Raw genomic sequence first — 22,165 nt, forward strand, 5'->3', positions numbered from 1 at the left:
ACGTTCCGCGATTTGAGTCACGTGGCCGTTCGCACGCCGGCGGGCGCGAATTCGCAACAATATTATTTATTTCAGACTATGAATATGTATTTCACCCTCAAAAAATATGTCCCACCGTTTGTCCGTCAAAAAATGTTCTCTCCGGAAATGCATATTGTAGAATAATTTTTTATATAAATAAAGGGTCTTTTTAAATGTTTATTGTGTGTTTTACCAAGTGTGTATATACCTGCACTGATATTATGCTACAAAATTGGAGTGTAACCAATAATCTATTTGCATGGCCTGCACCGATTGCCTTACATGTGTCCGTCAAAAATGTGTCGTCTCCGAAAACACCTAAACTTCCACGAGTTATAAGGAAACGACTTGCTGGCTATAAATATTGTTACGGATTCGCGCCCGCCGGCGTGCTGACGGCCACGTAACTCGAATCGCGGCACGTCGCCCACCGGACGGACAATCCAGTCGTGACCCTCTCGGACTAACGCCGGGAACCAGTCACGGGTGGACCTTTCGGTCTCACCGCGATCGAGCCAATCAGCCCCCGCGTGGGATAGGGTTGCTCGCCAAATTCGACCTACCTAAGTACCCACACGGAGGGTAGACCGGGCGATCGCACCTCGCCGCAGGTCGACTTCGGACACGGGCCACTTAAGCGACCCGTTCCGTACTATCGGGATAACCGAGCGGTGTTATCGTCAGCCTCGACGGTTCGATTAATTATCGGGCGTATTCAGCCCACTACCAACCCTTTACGTGAAGCAAGATGAGGATTCAATGAAAGAAATGACGAAGCGAAGCGGGAAAGCAGTTCAACATAAAGCACATTTATTCGCGATGAACGGAAAGCACACATATACAATTCCACCAAAAGCACATAGAAAAGAAGAGAAACACAATGCAATTTTACACAAAAAGCAAATGTAAAAGCGAAGACACAATGCAGAGCTAATACCGACTACCGAGCACACGGCAACACTTATACAATTCTACTTCACAGACGGCGCCGACAACACATACCCAAAACCAAGAAAAAGAACACCCTCAAGGATGAGGCGGGCCTGAGGCCGAGACCGGGTCGGGCCTACCCGTCTGGTGATGAGACGCGGAGCGGCGATGGTGCCTCAACTCCGCGGGCCTCGCGGACAGTGTCTGGTAGGGGGTGGGAAGGGGGCCCCCTTGGTCGCACTATCTCAGCGCGGGGGGAAACAGGAGGGGGTTGCTGATGCTCGGGGAAAGGAGGATTTTTACTCTGTCTCGGGTCCCGCGACGAGCGTCTCCACCTCGACCAGGTCGCGCCGTCGGCCTCCCTGGTGTGCAGCTCCCGGCACGACGCGAGCACCCCCTCGTCTGCCTTCGCCGCCTCTCCACAGCTCCGTCCTCTTCGCTCCGACTCCAACGCACACGACGACGACGACCAACTCCCTTTTCTGACGAACGCAGCCGCTTATATTAGCCCCGTGGCTTCGCCTTTGACCCCCTGCCTTCGACCTTTCACCTCGCTCCCCATTGGCCCGAGAAAAAGTGGGCGTAAATGCATTTTGATCCATGAATTTGCATATAGCGACCGCCCTCCAACGCCCTGGAGGCGGGGCCAAATCGCCCCTCGCTCACCGATTGGACGGCACAAAAGTGGGCGTGTGTCGTTTTTGATCCGTTTTTGGAGCGGAAAATCCGTGGTTTTGTACACGCTGTTCGGCGCGCGCCCTGCACGAGTCCAATACCGGTACCCACAAGCGGCGCAAGAACGGTGGCGATGCGACGGTTGCGAGGTGTGACGGGAAAGGTCGTGGCTGTTGTGGTGAAGCGGCGTTGTGGTGGGTGGTTGATGTTGTGACGACTGTTGAGACGCGGTTGGCGGTGGTAACAATGGCGGTTGGTCCAAAATAAAGATAGTAAAAGAAAAACGGCTATCCTGAAGAGTCGCAGCACGCATGAATGACATGTATTCCCACTAGACAACGGGTTTGGGCCTAACTACACATATACTTACGGAGATATCTCACCTAAGGGACCTGAATGGTGGTTTGCGAATTTGGTAACCACAACAATATGTATACTGAATCATAATTCCAGTAATGGAATAATACTTGTGGAACATATGGAAACCAGTGAAGTCTGATAGTGTTGTTATTGTGTGGTTATAGTTGAATTGTATTAATGACTGTTGTAGTATAAAAAATACTCTCCTAATATCCCTGGGTATTATTTATAATAAGAAATATTCATTCAGATGCTCCAAAAATTTGGATTTAAGTATTGTAATTAACAATGTTGGATTTGGAGAAGTAAAAATATAAAAATATTGAGTTTGAATTTTTAGTGGTTTTGAGACAAACTTGGTACCCTCATAATGAAACAGCCCTTATTTTGTCCCTCGGCCCTGCTGTTAGCATTTCCCCCTTCTCTTTCTGCTCTTCCTTTTGTTACGTTGCATTCTGATCCGTTCTGCGTTCTTGCTCATCCACGAGCCTTCTCTTTGTATACAAAAATGGCTCCCTGTCTGGATATCCAGATATTCACTCACACCTCTTTGGTTAACTCTGCACCTTTGGCCCTTCCGACCTACTTCATTACATTCCTCATCAAGGAAAGTGAGGAATGACCGCTGTTACTGTTGAAGAGATAAAACATCACCATATCTTCCAATCTTCAATCGAAGTGCCTGTACTAGCAGATATTTTCACTGTGCACACTCTTTCCCTTTAGCTTCCTATTCCACTTGACTGCAAGGAGAACACCACATCCCTCAACTTGCATTGAGGTGTGTTTGTTGTACCTGCCACATTTGCTGAGTATGGGCTGGCAGGAGTGGGCAGCCATGGAAATGAAACCCACCCTGGTCATTGGAGAAAGAGGAAAACAAGTTTTTCACCAGTTGAACAAATAGCCACCATGCACAAACTTTCATTGTTGCATTTTCCTTTCTCTTCCTCTTTTTCTTCATTCTTTCCTTCCTTCTCCCTTTACTTGCTATTTATAAACCGATTTTTCTCTTCTCACATGCAGCACGTGTTTGTTGTAAGCACCATTGCCAGTGAGCATGGCAGTGCCTCATGTGTTATGTCAATTATTATCATTGGAGTCAGCTTATTGGACACAGCTACAGCAACTCCTTGGGCATGGTAACCGTTAGAGCGACCAGACCAGTAGTAGATGTAACCACTCACTATGATCTCTATCCAATCTCCGAACCTCAGAGTGCGCTGCAATACCGATGTTCAAACGCTGGAGCTCAGATGATAACGGAGACAGGTGATCATCCTTTCTTAGGGATAGGACATTCCAGGTACCCACCCGAAGGGACCGCCTCAGGTTAACCCAAGGAGACCGCCGTCCGATGGATGACACCTCGGCACACACTACCGCAATCTGACCCGGGAGGTTAACCCCGTGCTTTTCCTCATATCATCAAGGAATAGGAGTCCCAGAGGCTTTTCCCCAATCCTGTCATCCAGTGAGCTGCCCTGCGAAGGGCAGCAGCACAGGAGGTACTCATGGAGTGGGTTTTCAGTGTACTTTGCATTTATGGGTTTGCAGAATGAAGTGTTTTATGGTAGCCCAATAATGCTTATTCTGCAATTCCAGAATGCTTATTGCTCATTATTACAGAATTGCATATTCTATAAAGGAATAATGTCAAAAAAAATATTTATTTTCCTGCCCTGGTTGAAGTATGTAAGGGCTATCTTGGCAGCACCCTGTGACAGAGTAAGGACCTGTTATGGGTTAATTGTCAGCTCTGAAACCTTCACATTTTGTGGGTGACCTGAAGCCTTGCAAGGCATATGGGATTTACAAATGATTTAAACCTACATTGAAATCCCTAAGGTTCAAGATTGAGTCAAGGTGTTGGAATTCTTCCTGAATTTCACATCAAGCTTTATGTTTACATGTGACTTTATCTACACTTCAACATAATGTTAAGGTGGACTGGGCTTTGATAGTAAATGGTGATAATAAATGATCACACCTGACATACAGTAAGTGTGTTATTATAAATTCAAATTCCACACTCTGCACATTCCTGGAACAACAGGTTGTTCATCCACGCAATCAATTCCTTACCTTTACCCCTATCCATGAACAAAGTCTGGTGTTGGCTTAACGGTTCAGGTGGCTGGCTTAAGATCTTAAGGTCTTGAGTTTGAGCCCCTGTTGGCTGTTGAATTAACACCTCGTGGGGTTGATTCAGCCTGTCATCCTTCTGAGGTTGGCAAAATGAGTACCAGTGTTCTGGTAATAGAGGACACTGCATCAGTGGCACAGCTATGCCCCCAAAAATGATGTAACCAACAACCACAGGCTATACATGATAGCTATCCATGAACAGTTATTTTTTAAATGCACAATTTGTTGCACAGAACGATTTTATTGTTATCCTTAATCATACTATATTTGTCCAGGAATATTACCATTCATTCATCATTCGAGCTATCAAGGTGTGCACCATAACACCTCAAGGAGCAATGCCTTTTTCATGCTGAGGAAGATCCTTTACCTTCATCATTCTATCAACAACTTGGGACTTGTAACGCATTATAACTATTGTGTATAACATCTGATGACCACTGGATATCAACAGTTATGATTTTACCAAGTTTGGTAATTTTTAGTCCATTCTTCATTCAGTTCACACATTAAGTGCTAATTTACTCTTCATTGCTTTTGCTACCTGTGAACTCAATCTCAACACGTGTTATACAATCCGTTGTTACATTAATTGTTCAGTTTAATTCAGCATTAACCATCTGAAGGTTCTATGCATATTGCAGACATTGTTTGGCCTCGTCGTTTTTCACATATGGCCTTTCTAATTGTTGAGCTGTGAGCAATCTGTCTGAGCTTGTTAATTGGCGTGTGATTACTTCAATCTGGCACTTGCTCGGATTTTCTACTGCAATTATTTCCTCCATGTTTTCTCTTGGTATTATGTGCACCACAGTGGTTTTTTTTTTTTAATTTCGGCGCGTTATGGGCAGTGCTTTACTGCTCAAGTCAGGTTTCTGTAATCTACCAGTGTACTTGGTCACACAGTGTTCCCTATTGCATGTTTCGGCAGCTGACAGTTCAAACGGCTACACCACCTTTTTATAGTTGAGGAGGTCGTCCAACAATATGGTGGAATTAATTAAATGAACCGGAGAGAGGATGAGCATCTTTGATAACAAAGACCACCTGAAGTTTCGGGAATATAATATCCTCATCATAGAGAACTGATGTTGATTGTAGGCTGAGGCTATCCTTCCACGTGGACAGATGGGAGGGTTGACCTGATGAACATTGACATCTGAACTCGCAGATCATAACGATGAGACCCAAGGTTGAAATCCCATGTGGGTGTATGTATTTGTTCAATGTTTAATATATATCCTTGTAATAGTCAGGTGGCTGAGCTTGGTGGTTGGATAAAAGCACCAAATTTGGCAGGAAGCTTCCTCAGGCTATACAAGTTGATATTAGCCAAGGAGCCCTCTTGAAATTTACCGATGATTCCATAAAAACACCAAAATCCAAGATGGCCATCATATTGATCGATGTTTGACTGAATATTCATAGCAAAAGCAGTCTTTGCATTTTTTTAATAGTATATGAACACCCATGTTTGTGAGAAGTCACGATGATTCAAAATAAAAATTGAAAATTCATGTCCGCCATCTTGAATTCAAAATGACAACCAATATCATCAATTCCCAACGTTTCTGCTTTCGCATCCAAGTTTTCATGCACAGTTTTTCAAGAAATGTTACCTAAACTCATTGCATCTCTTTCATATTGAAATCCAAGTCAAACAGAAATCATGATCCTTTAAAACGTCAATTTCGAAAACATGGATGTCTGGTGTCTTTGTGTAATGGATGCAACAGATGTTACACGACACAGATGTGCAAAATTTCAATTCATCAGTATATCCTAAGCATTACATTTGCACATGCAAAGTGGTGAACATTTTGAGATTTGCCCTTCCACACTTGCATTTGGAATAGTCTCCTTTGCAAGAACATTTAACTAATACTCCGCAGGCTTTAGATACCTCAGGAATTGTTAACAAAACGGGCGTCCAGGATCCTGCCATCATGACCCAGACCCAGCCATATTATTCAGGCGATTGTAAAGCTTGCTGTGCCTGTGTGCTGATTGTCCAGATTCCAGCTTGGTAGACCGCTCGTCGAGAATGTTGGAAGCAATCTGTCGCTGCAACGGTTCTTTAGACAAAAGAGCTCCTTTCTTAATTCGACAGGGATTAGAGGGCTTGTACTGTCAGTAAGGGATGACAGTCAGTCTTTCAAGCTCCTTGAAGTGTTCAGAATCCAGATACAGATGCTCAAAGGGATTGCAGGCCAGGTAGGAAAATGTCTGTTATTTCTTCGTACACCTCCCAAGCTTGCCATGCTGACAGTTTTCCCTTTCCCTTGAAGGCAGATGTGACATCACACCCACTGAATGCATGAAACACTGGTGGAGCAGGTGACTTTTGCTCTCCCAAGTTTGAATAGATGGCACTGATGCTGTAAAATCTGCAATGTTTGCCCATTCCAAAGGCTACCCAGATATCTGCCAAAGGCTAAGTTTCAGCAAGTTCACAGAATGAACCAACAAGGACAGTTACTACATCTGTGTCCACAATTCACACTTTGAATACCTTTCTTCCTTGCTCCAGAGCATGCAACATGTGGCCAACAATCCTTGTGCCAGCTTCCTTGTGATTGCAGTTTGGCATTGGGATGTTGGAACTCATGGATACCACAGATCCTCCTGACAGCTTTGGATGGGGAAAGATAAAATCTGTAACTTTTGATGTGAGAGAGGCAAAGAGTTCGTTCTTGTTCTCTTTAACATGGAGGAAGTCCATCCAGTTGCCTGGAAGTTTAGTTTGGGAAGAGACCTTTCTGTGTACTCCCTTCCCTCTCTTTTCACAAGAACATCTGATCTATTCGTTCAGATCTGATCTTCAGACTGTCTGATCCATATGTATCCCACACAACATCCAGCCATGTAGTAAGTTGCAGCTGCTGCTCCAGGCAAGGAATACATACTCTGTCTGCATCTACAGGATGGCCATAAAGTCTGGAAACGTGGATAATATTATGTCATTCTGTTACAGTTTGAAGATGTCCTTGATGAAAGACGAACGCGTTGACGTGATACTGCAGAGTGGACGCGAGGCCTGGTCATATCGCCGGATAGCAGAGCACTTCAACGCATGTCATCCTGGAAGAGCTGCCATCTCCCACAGCACAGTGGGGAAGCTGGTTCAAAAATTCAAGGATACAGGCAGTGTGTTGGACAAACTCGATTCTGGACAACCATCGGTATCTGACGAGGTGAAGGAAACTGTCATAACGAAGGTAATAGCTAGCCTAAATAAGTTAACTCACTGGACATCCATGGAACTGGTGGTGCCTCACAGTATTGTCCAAAATATTTTAAGGTGGATAACTTTCACCCGTACAAGATGCAAGTCCTGCAAAAGTTATCCAAGGACGATCCTGACTGTCGTATGGAAATATGTGCATGGTTCTTGGATCGCCTGGACAATAATGCCTGCTTTACCGAAGACTGTGTGCTGTTCAGCAACGAAGCTAATCTTTATGTGAACGGGGAGGTGAACAAGCAAAACATGCGGTACTGGTCGCAAGACAATCTGCACTGGATCTCCCCAACCAAACAAGAAGGAGCGGCGAAGGTGATGGTGTGGTGTGGCCTGTGGCGAGCACATGTGTTGGGACCGTTTTTCTTTGAAGATAACTTAACTGGAGAGGCATCTTTGACCACGTTGCTTGGCCAATTAATGTCTGCACTTGATGGGCTAGGGGAAGGTCACCTGGAGTGGTTCCAACTGGATGGCGCACCACCCCATTACACCAGAGTGGTGAGGGAATGGTTGGATGATAATTTCCCAAACTGGATTGGATGACGTGGTCCTGTGGAGTGGGCTGCACACTCACCAGATCTGAACCTCCTTGATTACTTCTTCTGCGTTATGCTGAAGGCGCAGGTTTATTCAGTTAAAACCGGACACAAATCATCTGAGGCAATGCATCATGGATGCATTTGCAGGGATTGATGGAAATGCTGCGTTAATGCACTGCGTTCATTGCTATTTTGCACAGCGCATCGAACTGTGCATTTCTCATGAGGGCCAACACATTGAACATGTCATGTCATTGAACATATCATGTAATGTCAAAAAAACATTTATAATGTATATTCGCCTGTTTCCAGGATTTATGACCACTGTACATATAAAATGAGGTGTGCACGCGTCCATGCGTGCGAGTTCCACCCATCGGTTTGACAGTTTGCCCGACTCCGGCCACAATTTATATATTTTACATTTTATAACTTTAGAATTTATCATTGAGAACCCCTCGTCTCAAGCAGCACCTTTACTGCGGAGGTGATGCAGGTTTACTATTATTTCCGACTATTTTCTCTTGAAATTGCGATGGGTTTCTGTGGTCAGTGATAGCATAATAGGAGAGCAGAAAACGGTTACATATTCCACTGTTTCGATGTGGAAATGCCATTTGCTTTTATGAGAAGGGTTAGAGTAAAGATGGGACCGCATTGGAAGGGGGAGGTTGAGGCTTTGAGGTTGGGTGTTGGGACATCAAAGATGGGACAGAGTTGGGGGGGGGGGAGTGAGGCTGAGACTTTTTTGTTAAGGAGTTGTCAGGATTGCATGTGCAAATTTACTCACAGCAAAAAAAGTGTGTGTGTGTGTGTGTGTGTGTGTGTGTGTAACTGTAGGGGGGTGATGCAAGCACCCCACAGGTGATGTGCTGGAACTCTTTGGAAGTGCTTACACCTGCAGTGGGAAGGCAATGGACAATGACAGCCCCATCCATAATTTCACATACACACAGTGCCTATAGAAGTCTACACCCCCTTTCAAATTTTCACCCTTTCTTGCCTTGTAGCCTGGAATTAAATTGCATTAAATCAGACTTTTTCCACCTTTATTTACACATCTTAACCCACAACTTCCAAGTGAAAAACAAATTCTTCAAATTTCAGAAAACTTATTAAAAATACAAAACTAGAATATCTTGGTTGAATAAATGTCCACCCCTTATTATGATAGCAATTGTAAATGATCTCAGGTGTAACCAATCACCTTCAAAGTCACACACCAAGTTGATTGACCTCAATCTGTGTTAAATTGTAGTGATTCTGATAATTACCTCTGCCATCGAAGGTGAACGAGGTTATGTTTTCACCCCTCTCTGTTTGTTTGTCTGTCTTTGTGCAGGATATCTCAAAAAGTTGTGGACAGATTTGGATGAAAGTTGGTGGACAAGTTGGGTGTGTGACAAGGATGAATTGATTCAATTTTGATGAAGATCCAATTCCGGATCTGGATATGAGAATTATTTAACTTTTATTTTTAAAGTGATTCTTCACCATTGAGAGATAGGGCCAAAAACGATATTTGGCAAGATATTTGAAAAATGTATTGGGCGCAGGGCCGGATTTATGTGTTGCGGGGCCCTAGAAGTATGCGGGGCCTTCTCAGGGCCGCAGCCATTTTTACTTCATATATGCTTATAAAAGTATTCATGTATAAATGCACCAACCTAGGCTGGGCAAAAGAAAAAAACACGGTTTATGTGTAAAAACATGTATTTCAGAAACTACAAGTAACAAAAGTTTATATACAAGAAACATCACTTTGGATGAAAACAACGGAACAGAGAAAATAATCGCAAAGCCAAAACGTGATGGTATCATCTCAAATCTCAATGTAGAAAGTTTTTTTTGTCGTTTTTGCAGATATGATCGCATTATTGCACACTTTGGGATATTTGCGAGATGTTAAAAACCTACAGAATCTCTCAGCTTCTTCCTGGCTTTGATTCGTGTAAAGTCCTCGATTGTTTCGCGTGTGCTTACTCTCCTGAATAGTTCATGTTCAGCACTCAGTATGGCCAGCAATGCCAAACGATCTTGGCCAATCGTACTACGCAGATAGTTCTTGATCCTTTTCAATTTTGAGAATGATCGTTCTACTGCACAGTTCGTGACAAACATTGACAGGTATACCCGCAAGGCTATCTCCACGTTGGCGAATGCTGCCACCATATCGTAGTTGTGGATTGTGGAAAACATAGTAGTTTCAGACAATTTTTCCGAGTCTTCTGTCTGCATCGTCTTGAGAAATGCCTGGAAATGTACAATTTCCGAAACCAGAGAAGGTTCCAGGTCGTTCGGCTAACTCTTGACCAGGTCTGCAGCGGAGTCGCGGAGCTTATCCGTCTGCATAGTCGTTATTTCTGAAAAGAATGAGAAATGTTGACTGAGTGTTCCATAGGCCTTGAGGTGATCTCCTAGTGACGTTGTCAGCTGATCAATGATGGGTATGTAGGATGTGGTCCTGAATCTCTCTCTGAGCGGTAACTGGGTGTCATCGGCACTGTCTACTTCATCATGATGTCGCTTCCTCCTTTGAACACGTCACCGATCGTCTTCGTACTCGCTGTTGACCACATTTAGCAATATGTTCAAAGTCGTCGAACCGTTCACGTAGGTCCTGTACGAACTCTGTCAGTGATTCGAGTAGTTTCACTGCCGTGTTCAAATCGAGCCCCGGCTTCTGTAACTGCTGACTTGTCGCGTTGAACCTCTTTAGAATTTCCTGCCATGTTACTAGCAGAATCACTGTCTCATGTTTTTTTCCAATTCCTTCAGAATAGCAGATGCCTCATTTTTTGGCCTCTGCATTTAGATGTTCATCCATTGCAAGATCGTCAAGTACCGTGATATTTTGCTGGAATCCATTGGCCAGTGCTTCTACAGCATCTGCACGGGCCGACCACCGTGTATCTGACAAGCACTTGACGACTGGCATGTGTTTCAGTGCATCGCGGTGTTTGCGCCAACGATTAGGTTGACTTCACGAGATAAACATACAGCCGTTGAACGATACCAAACAGAGTCACAGCAGCCGTGCAGCACTCGGCAGCACACATCCCGATGAGGTTGAGAGAATGAGCCATGCACGGAACAAACTCGGTGAATTCGCAACGACTTTTTAGGTGCGCCTGGATGCCGCGGTATTTTCCAGACATGTTGCTGGCGTTGTCGTACGATTGACCGCGACAGTCAGAGATCAGAATTATGTTCGTTTGGAGAAAATCAAGAACTACGTCTGCGATCTCCTTTCCGGTATGACTCAGTAAGGGCACGAATGTCAAGACGTGCTCTACTGGCCCCTCTGGCAACACGTAGCGGATGGTTAGACATAGCTGGTCAGTGTGCGACACGTCCGGAGTGGAGTCCACCGATATGGAGTAATATTTGGCCCTCCGAACTTCCGCTACAATGGCACTCAGAACTTTTCTACCCAACACATTGATTAGTTCGTTACATACTGTCGATGAGAGGTAGTTTACGTTACCACTCCCTTTGTTGGCATGTTTATGGAGATGTGCCGCATGGAAAGTGTCGCACTTGCTCAGAAGCTCCATCACTCCCAGGTAATTTCCGTTATGTACCGAACCGATCACCTCGGATGGGCAGACCATGTTCACATAGAAACTTGAGGACATCCACTCACCGTCGTAGTGCTGTACTGACGAACTAGTCCAGCGTTAACGCGGCCTTGCAATGATTTTTCTGCTGGCCAGGCTCGACATTGCCTGTTTATGCTGATCTGAATTAGTGTGTCCTTCTATCGACTCCATAGCGTGTTTCCAATCTTGGAACCCGGATGTAAACCGACTTTAAGTGTCTGACATGGGTGACATCAGATAGCAAATAAAACAGAACAGATGGCCGGTCTCTTCAGAATAGCACAGCCAACTGAGATCGATTTCTTCTCCAGATAACGTGTGTTTTCTACTGAACAAATTTTTTGTACAATGACGAGTTTTATTTCCATCACGGACAGCAGAGTTCTTGTAGTCACTGTCTACATTACGACATTGTGCACTACCCTTCTCGATCCAGTAGTTTCGGAACTTCTCTGGTAGCTGGTCTTGCCAAAGGCCAATGTCTTTTTCATAATCTTCAGCCGTTTTGCTGTCTACTTCTGAACCACATTCTGAAGCAGAATCGTTTGAGTTTTTATCACCGCTAGCATCAGCAGCACTGAAACAAGGAGCAGGGCCAACAGCAGATAATGCTGACGTAGTCGTAGCTATGTTTCCCTTCGCATTGTTATCCTGTTCATTGTATAACCCGACTGTGGCTGTTGTACTCTTAAACCAACTTGTAATTTTGGGTAGCTTGTTCCGTTCGCTTTCGGCTGCTATGCTTTCCTTCCGCTTGGCTGCACCAGACTGGTATTTTCTTCCTCGATCACGTTCACGTTCCGCCGTGGCTCAACCAGGTCCACACAAAGGCAGTTCCTACAATAGAAAGCAATATTTCAGCAGTTGACACCTAACACACCTTAATAATAATAATAATAATAATCGAGATATATTAACGTGGATTGATAAGAAGCCAAGGGCTTGTCGAGTATCTCTCCACGGCTCAGATTATTATTGCGAGGTGTGTCTCTCTGGTGGAGGAAACCGGAGAACCCAGAGGAAACCACCGTGTCTTGGCCATGACACATGATTTACATATCCCACCGGTAGGATTCGAACCCACTCTGCCGAATCCACATAGAGGTGACCAGCCAGCAACCTTACCACTCTGCCACCGAGACACACCTTATAAATATAATAAAATATTATCCGGTGTGTAAACTTGAATTACACAAGTATAGTATAACCACCCCAACAGTACGCCTGCGCAGTACAGAGCAAACATAGATTCAGGGCGGGCGTGTAATTTTGCAAAAATGAAATCGAGACGGTCATAGCTTGCTGGGATTGGGAAAACCCTCACTTTTTCGTGTGACCTATTTCTGTGGTAGACCTTAACATTGCGCTCTTATGATCAGTGGAAAGGAAAAAAAGTAAGTTCAAAGATGTAAAATAAATGATAAACATAACCAAACAGATGCCAAATTAACAGGGATATTGAGTATTTGTTTCGTGATTCACTGATCATTTACACAAACAAACTAGATTTTTTTTTCACAAACAAACAAAAGGGGGAAAATAGCAGAATTTCTTGTAATCTTTGCGTTTGCGCGGGGCCCCGGGCCGTGGCCCTGTGGGCCCTGCCCTAAATCCGGCCCTGATTGGGCGTGATATGTTCTCGTGGATCAGGCATTATGTGGTGTAGGTATGCGCTCTCCCGAGTGCCCTTCAAGTTTCATAATAAACTCAGCTGTTCCTGTAGGTTTTCTCTTCTGGGTAGTACACTTCACAGCAAATACTCAACCATGAGAAGCAAGGACCTTTCAAAAGACCTCCGGGATAAAGTTGTGGAAAGGCACAGAAGCAGGGGATGGGTATAAAAATCAGGGGATTGGTATAGAAGATCAGGGGATGGGTATAAAACTATTTCAAAGGCCTTGAATAACCCTTGGAGCACAGTCAAGACAATCATTAATCAATGGAAGGTGTATGGTACAACCAAGATCCTGCATAGATTAGGCCATCCCTCCAAACTGGATGACCAAGCAGAGAGGAGACTGATCAGAGAGGCTGCCAAGAGGCCAATGGCAACTTTGGAAGAGCTACTTGCCTTTATGGCAAAGAATGGTCACTGCATGCATGTGACAACAATATACCAAGCACTCCACAAGTCTTGCCTGTACGGGAGGGTGGCAAGAAGGAAGTCATTATTCAAAAAAGCCGACCTTGAGTCCCGTTTAAGTTGTGCAAAAAACCCTTCCGGAGTTCCATGTGGCAAAAAGTTTTGTGGCCTGACAAAACCAAGATGGAACTTTTTGGCCGAAATGCAAAACATTACATTTGGAACAAACCCAACACAGCACATCACCCAAAGAACACCATCCCCACTGTGATGCATGGTGGTGGCAGCATCATGTCATGGGGATGTTTCTCATCAGCAGGGACTGGGGCACTTGTCAGGATAGAAAGGAAAATGAATGGAGCAAAATACAGAAATATCCTCAAGGAAAACCTGCTGCCCTTGGCAAAAATGCTGAAATTGGGACTGAAGTTCACCTTTCAGCATGACGACATGAAGCACACAGCTAAAGCTACACTGGAGTGGCTAAGGAACAAAAATATACATCTGTGGCATGACTTGAAGATGATTGTCCATCATCGTTCCCCACACAACTTGACTAAGCTTGAACAGTTTTATCCAGAAGAATGAGCAAATATTGCCCAATCAATGTGTGCAAACTTGGTAGAGACAGATCCCAAAAGACTCACAGCTGTACTTGCTGTCAAAAGCGCTTCCACAAAGTATTAACTCAGGGGGGATGGACATTTATTTATCCAACCAACATATTCTACTTTTGTATATTTCATTAATTTTATGGAATTTGTAGAATTTATTTTTCACTTGGAAGTTGTGGGTAATGATGTGTAAATAAAGGTGGGAAAAGTTTCATTTAATGCAATTTAATTTCAGGCAAAAAGACAACAAAAGGTGAAAAATGTTAAATGGGTTGTAGACTTTCTACAGGCATATACTTTTGTTTGTGTATCATGTGTAATAATAATACCATTTCTTTCACAACATAAAGGTGCATAGGGCTGCCAAGGCAGTTTCATTGGCTCGGAGTACAGTCCTGGACAGGTTGCCACTCCAGCACAGGTTACTCCGAATGGTTATTACCATTACCATTACCCCAGTGCCATTACTCATTTCACCAACCTCAGAAGGATGATAATAATAAGGAAATCCAACACAGGTGGAGGCCATTCAGCCCATCTTGCCTGTGTGAACACCACACCAACCCATCTACACAAGATCCAAGGAAGAAAATGTAAAAAAAAGTTTTAAATTAATGATTTATTTATTTATTTATTTATTTTTTTCCTTTTCTTCCCCTCGGGGAGGGGCATGGGCTTGGTTAAAAAAACGCACAACATCAACCACACAACCCCCCTTGACAAGACCCCCACCAACAGCACTCTGTACACATGCACACAGGTCAGATCAGGTATGGGAGCATGTGCCAGAACAGCACGTCGCTGCGTCCACTTTCCGCCGGTACTCCAGGGGCCTCCGTCTGGCCATCCCCCAGGCAGATGCCAGGCCCATCCCCATCTCCTTGAGATGATGGTCAACCTGTTGCAACCATGAGGCACGTGGTCGACCCACTGGCCTCCTCCACTCATGAGACTCCCTCGCTGAGAGAATCTGGTGAGCAGGATCAGAGTCAGGAAAACGAGCCACATGTCCATACAGCCGCAACTGACGCTCACGGACTATGCAGGTGACAAATCTCATCCGAGTCTCTCTCAGCAACCGCTCGTTGGACACAAAATCCGACCAGCGATAGCCAAGGATTCTCCGAAGACACCTGGTACCAAAGGAATTAAGTCTCCGTCTCAGATCCTTGGTCAGAGTCCAAGTCTCGCACCCATAGAGCAAGACTGGAAGTACCAAGGACCTGAAGACTCGGACTTTCGTCCTCCCGCACAGGTACCGGCAGCGCCACACCCCATGATCCAGTGAATCCATGACTCCCCAGGCCCGACCCAGACGTCTATTGACCTCTGACTCGCAGCCAGCAGAGACATGAATATCACTGCCAAGGTAAGTGAATCTCTCCACGACCTCAACATCCTCACCACAAACAGACACAGACAGGACAGCAGCATCCAAGATGTCACCGAAAGCCTGGATCTTAGTTTTGACCCAAGAAACCCGTAATCCAAACGGCTCCGACTCCTCATTCAGCACGTCGAGGGCCCCCAAGAGGATGTCTAAAGTCTCCGCAAAGATGACTGCATCATCTGCAAAGTCAAGGTCCGAGATCTTGACATTCCCAAATGACGCACCGCAACTTGATCTCTCCGACATCCTCCCTAAAATCCAGTCCATACAAGTGCTGAAAAGTGTGGGGGCAAGTACACATCCCTGACGAACTCCAGTAACAACTGGAAATAAGTCAGAGATGGTACCACCACACTTCACAGCACTCTCAGTAGCAGAGTAGAGTTCAGACATCAGATCGATCAGTTTTGGTGGCACCCCACGAAGACCAAGAATCCTCCAGAGGACATCCCGATTCACTGAATCGAACGCTTTACAGAGATCAACATAGGCTGCAAGCAGCCCCTGCCGAAACTCTCGTCTGCGTTCGGTGAGGACACGAAGTGCAAGGATACGGTCAATCGTTGACCTCTTTGGTGTAAAGCCTGACTGCTCTGGACGCTGGTGCTCAAGCAGATGGTGGCGAACCCTATCAAGAATTATCCGAGCAAAGACCTTGCCCGGCACTGAGAGCAGCGTCACCCCTCGGTAGTTGTTGCAGTCTTGGCGATCACCCTTCCCTTTCCAGAGAGGGACAACAAGGCCCCTCTTCCAGTCAGTTGGGATGATGCCTGTGTTCCAGGCAGAGCACAAAACTGCATGCAACGACACGAGTGCAGCATTTCCACCAGCCTTGAGAAGTTCGGCATGGATGCCACAGATCCCTGGAGCTTTGCCCCGTTTCAACTGCTTCACCGCAGCCCGTGTTTCCACAAGCGTAGGTGGACCACAGTTGATTCGAGGGTCAGTAACAGGGATTGTAACACCCTTGATGTCCAACTCGACAGTTTGGGGATCAGCCTGGTACAACCGCTCAAAGTAACCGGCTCAGCGGGCCTTCACTTCAGACTCCTCTGTCAAGAGCCTACCACTCTCTGCTCTAACTGCAGTGCTCCGAGGGATGGGCTTGGATGAACGTAATGCGCAAATTCCCCTGTAAGCGGGACGAGAATCACCTGTCCACAGGTGATGCTCTACCCCCTCACAGATTCCTCGCACATAGGCCTCCTTGTCCACCCTCAGTGCACGTACAGTTTTACGCCTCAGCTCCCTGAACAGCTCAGCTCTGCCATTCAGCCTGGCCCTGCGACTCTGGTCAATGGTATCCAGTGTCCCTTGAGAGACAAAATTCTTCTTTGCCCTGCGGTGAGCTCCAAGGCATCCACCGGCAACATCAAGGATGGTGGTCTTGAAGGCGCTCCACAACTCTTCAGGACCCCAAAGCACCCAGACCCCCAAGTGTCCACTCAGCCTGTTCGCAAACTCCTCAGCTACTCTCTCATCCCTGAGCTTGGCAACATCCAGCCTCGGCTGGGATGGTACCATTCTCCAGGATTTAAGGTGCAGCTTTAGAGTTGCTACAACAAGCCTGTGGTCAGTATTGAGGAACTGAGCACTCCGGTAGACCCTGCAGTTCTGGATCATCCTCCAACGACCGTCAATGAGGACATGGTCAATCTCCTTTGCCACACCGCCAGCGTTGGAATACCAAGTCCAGCGATGAGCTTGTGGGCGCTGAAACCATGAACCAGCCACCCTAAGTCCATGACTTCTTGCAAAGTCAAGGAACTTAGTGCCATTCTGGTTCATAGTTCCTGACCCATGGGGACCAACACACACCTCATAACCGTCCCTATCAGTTCCAGTCGATGCATTGAAATCCCCCAAGACTAGAAGTGTATCTCGTCTGGGGCACTGATCAACCACAGACTCGAGTGTGGCGTAGAATGCATCCTTCACGGTGAGATCACTCGCCTCAGTCGGAGCATAAACAGAGACCAGGGAAATGATACCTAAGGAGTGACGAATCCTTAATCTCATAATACGCTCGTTGACCGGTGTTACCTCAATTATCATTGGGGTCAGCTTATTGGACACAGCTACAGCAACTCCTTGGGTATGGTAACCATCAGAGCGACCAGACCAATAGTAGGTGTAAGCACCCACCATTATCTCGCCGCAATCTGGTCTCCGAACCTCAGAGAGAGCTGCAATCCCGATGTCCAAACGCTTGAGCTCAGATGATAACAGAGACAGGTGATCATCCTCTCTTAGGGATAGGACATTCCAGGCACCCACCCGAAGGGACCACCTCAGGTTAACCCAAGGAGACCGCCGTCTGGTGGACGACACATTCCATGCACACAATCACCCATCAATGCTCAAACTACCTAAAAGTCTTATCAACATCCCCATACCCCTCTACCTCCATAACTTCAAGGTACCGATCTAATTCTAATTTAAACTTATCTATTTTTTCTGCTGCCACTACCTTTCTAGGGAGACCATTCCATGCATTAACTACTCTTTGAGTAAAAGTCCCCTTCCTGACTACTGTCTTAACTCTCCTCATCCTTACTCTCAAGCCATGGCTCCTGGTTCTTTCACTGTCTACTCTGTTGAATAATTAATCTGAACTTATTTTATCTATACCTTTCATTATCTTAAACATCTCTATCATATCTCCTCATAACCACCTCCTTTGTAGTGAATAAAGCCCTGTCTCCTTCAACCGCTCCTCATAGCTGAGTCTAGCTCAGCCCAGAATCAATCTAGTAGCCCTGCGCTGAACCCTCTCTCGCATCGATGTCCTTCCAGAACTGAGGTGACCAGAACTGCACACAATATTCTAAATGTGGCCTCACTAAATTCCTGTACAATGTTAATACCACCTCTTTTGATTTGTAAATGATCCCCATCCGAATACAACCTAAAACCATATTTGCTTTACCTAGAGCTGCCTGGCACTGTGCTGCCTGCTTACCTCCCGTATCTATTACCACCCCCAGATCCTACGAGAAATGATAGGCTGTCAACCCCACCTGGTGTTAATTCAGCAGTTGACAGTGGCTTGAACTCAGGATTCTCAAGTCCTGACTCAAGTCCTCAGGTCCCAAGCCAGCCACTTTAACCACTAAGCTAACACCAAGGTATAATATGTATATGTCACATATAGTCCTTACTATAATTCATGGACCGGTGCTTGTTTGTTTGTCGCACTCTCCTGAAACAGTTCTGGGCTGATTGCATCCAGACTTGCTCCATCGGATCAGCATGACCCCAATTAGTGCAAAGGGTTGTTATCTTTGCCGGTGGTCTTGGGGGTTATGGTCTTCGTGTAATGTGCGAGCAGTCACTTAAATCCACACCACCATGACCATTGAGTGAAGTTTGATGATCTCGTTGACTCAGGGGAAAGCAAGTTTTTTTTTTTTTTTTTTTTTTTTTTTTTTTCCAACCTTGACTATGAGAGCACATCATCAGATTCTGGAAGAGCTGGCTGATATACACAAGACCACCATTACCACACTCCTTTTGATCTATTCGAGTCTGTGCACATGCCCATTGGGTTACACAATGTGCCACAAACCTTTCAGTGTTTCGTTGATGAGGTCATCCGGGGTTTATCTTTCATTTACGCTTACAATGTTGATCTGCTCATAGCGAGCGAGATGATCAAGGAGCATGAACAGCAATTACAGCTCATGTTCGCTTGCTTATCACAGTATGACGTCATCATAAATCCTGCCAAATGTCAGTTTGGGGTGTCTCATTACAGATTTTGGAGCACTCAATCGACGAACATGGCATCCATCGACTGGCATCTGGCTGACAAGGTCAAGGCGATCCAGGACTACTTGCAGCCAGCATCAGTGGATAAGCGACGAGAATTTGTGGGAAAGGTGAATTTCTATGGGAGGTTTATCCCAAACTGCACAGACATCCTTCATGCACTAACTGACCTCCTAATGTGGCATGGGAAGCAGCCAAAAAGGCTTTTGGTTTGGACTGAGGAATGTGTCACCACTTTTATCGCAGAGAAGTCTGTGCTAACAGATGCCACAATGCTTGTCCATCCGAAGTCAGATGCACCAGTGTATATCATGGTGGACACGTCAGATATGGCAGTGGGCGGTGAACTCCAACAGCATGTAGAATGAAAGTGGGAGGCTATTTCCTTCATTTCCAAAACGTTTCTGCTAGCAGAGACAAGATAAGACACCTTTAATCCTGAGTTGCTGGTGGGTTTACCCCACAATCCACAAATTTCGTCACGTGCTTGAGCGTAGACAGTTATATGTTGACAATTAACATAAGCTGTTAATGCATGCTTTCCAGGCAAAACCTGATCACTATTCACTGAGAGAGGTCACCAACCCACTGGTACTCTGTCCTTACGTTCCTGCCGAATTCAGATGTGCTGAATTTGATGCTTTGCAAAATCCGATTTGGACAACAAAATTTAAATATACATTTCAATAAAATAGTCATTATCAAAGCTTTTTTAACTTGCACTGCTCAGGATAAAACCACAAGCAGATGAAGAAGAAGCACCAAACTCTCATTTATCATTACAATGTAATGTCCTCAACGTTGATTGGTTGAGAGAAAGAAATGACGAGATTACCCGATTGGTGGAACCACAGAGCATCATGAATAATGAGTAGGCGGAAATGAACCATCATGAAGAATGATTAGGTGGAGATGAATCACCAAAAAACCAGTGGAAATGTAATGCTAATTTACTGAGGGCTAGAGGGCTGGGGGGGAGGGGTGGTGGTTTTCATGATGACTTAATGTTGACAGATAGAGTTGTCACACAGTCAAGCCATCACAGTCAGAATATATATATATATATATATATATATATATATATATATATATATATATATATATATATATATATATATATATATATATATATATATATATATATATATATATATATATATATATATATATATATATATATATATATATAGTTTGGACAAATTATTTCTGTCCACAAAGAATGGGATTGGTTGGTCTGGTTAATTATTGAGGTCGGACATACGTCAGTCACCTGACTTCACTTGGTAACGCGACCGCCATATTGGCAAAGGGGAAAACAAACGCAGAACCGATCGCAGACGCACGTACATCGTGGTTTACTTGCACGCAAAGCCGAGTGATTTGTTTTTTTCTGTCGATGTATTTCAGATAAATTGTTGATACATTGTGTTCACCCAAGTGCTTGCAATGTCATATCAATATAGAGAACATTTGTCAGGTGATGCATTGGCCAGATATCGAGCCAAAATACAGTTAATTGGGCTTGATTCTTGCCCCTACCAGTACCCCGGTGATTCGTGGATCGACAACCTGAAGGAATGGCCGAACGTGCAATACCCGGACGTATACACGTATCTAGTCAAGACACCAGGTATGTAATTCAATTTTAAACCAAGTTTTAACTGTGTATTATCAAATATTACTGTACTGGAGTGTTAATAAATTATTTCAATTATTTATGAACTCCCGAGCTGATGTGGCGATTTAGTAATAGTTTTAATTGACCTGCCTTGTCTGTACTGTGTGACGGTGAGTCATCTGTGCTAGTTGTGGGTCACTCACTGACCCAGCAAGAATGTCAATGAATGATTAAAATATTGCTCACATTCATGTTGTATAAATTCTGTCTTATCCCTGATTTTAATGGTGTATGACTATGTGTATGAGCGTTGCCGTATGTGAGTGAGCATGTGTGCCTGATTTTTTGTCTCTACATTTTGTAATGATGTAGCAGTGCGTGGCTATTTCTTGTGGCTGCTGAGTTGAAGCGCCTGGGCTGAGGACAAGACTGCAGTGAACTTAAAGGAAAGGCCGACACATTGTTATTGCATTTAGTTTGCGAGTTGTAATCCTATTAATGGCAATCAAGGGCCAAGGCATTAATGTTTTTGTGTGATGTACTGTTGCTTAATTGCCCTGGTACTATTTTAATGACTAACCACAGAATATATTTTTCTTTTTAATCTCAGGAGTGTTTACACATGAGGCAATGAAAAACTAACAATCACTGGAAGCCCACAAATTTTTTGTCTCTGGTTGGGTGCAGACTGCTACACAAAAATGTTGGAGGTAACCATGTTAGAGCCTCTAACATTTGTTTATTCAACCATCAAACTCTAACATTTGATAGAAATTGATGCCATGATTGATGGCTCTAAGCCACAGAAGTCTCCTCTCTGGTTCAGTAGCCTGACTTGGTATGAGATAAAAGGAGAGTTCTGAATTTTTTGCCTTGTTATTAGTACAACTGAAAATACAGCAACTTTTCGGCATTGTTGCAAATAATAATGTGTAATTATGGGTACGAAAGAAACAAACTTGTAACAGGTACGAGTCGAGTGCCATGCGATAGCGCTAGCGCTACATACACAGGGCAATCCGAGCGAACGAGGTACTTTGTTTTCCCCTTCGCCAGCGTTGCTATGCGGACATTGCATTATGGGTCGGTGAAGTTCCCGGATGTCAGACCCCGAGAATGTGGCTTCCATTGCACAAGGGTGAGCGAAACTGCATTCTCTACTCAGGTTTT

The 22,165-nt window shown here is 44.8% G+C and overlaps 1 long non-coding RNA gene across 1 annotated transcript in view; it reads left to right on the top strand.

Annotated features, from left to right (window-relative positions):
* The window catches only part of LOC147016749 (uncharacterized), a 36,314-nt gene extending 14,155 nt beyond the window's left edge, over positions 1–22,159 (top strand). Inside the window, exons 2-4 of the long non-coding RNA XR_015049690.1 lie at positions 19,364–19,487; positions 20,920–21,007; positions 21,368–22,159. This is a non-coding gene — a long non-coding RNA (uncharacterized LOC147016749). The remainder of the gene's footprint in view (positions 1–19,363; positions 19,488–20,919; positions 21,008–21,367) is intronic.
* The last annotated feature ends 6 nt before the right edge of the window (positions 22,160–22,165 follow it).

The sequence above is a fragment of the Eptatretus burgeri genome, chromosome 11, assembly GCF_056783735.1.
Source record: "Eptatretus burgeri isolate ZD-2024b chromosome 11, Ebu_testis_v1, whole genome shotgun sequence".
In the NCBI taxonomy this organism is placed as follows: Eukaryota; Metazoa; Chordata; class Myxini; order Myxiniformes; family Myxinidae; genus Eptatretus; species Eptatretus burgeri.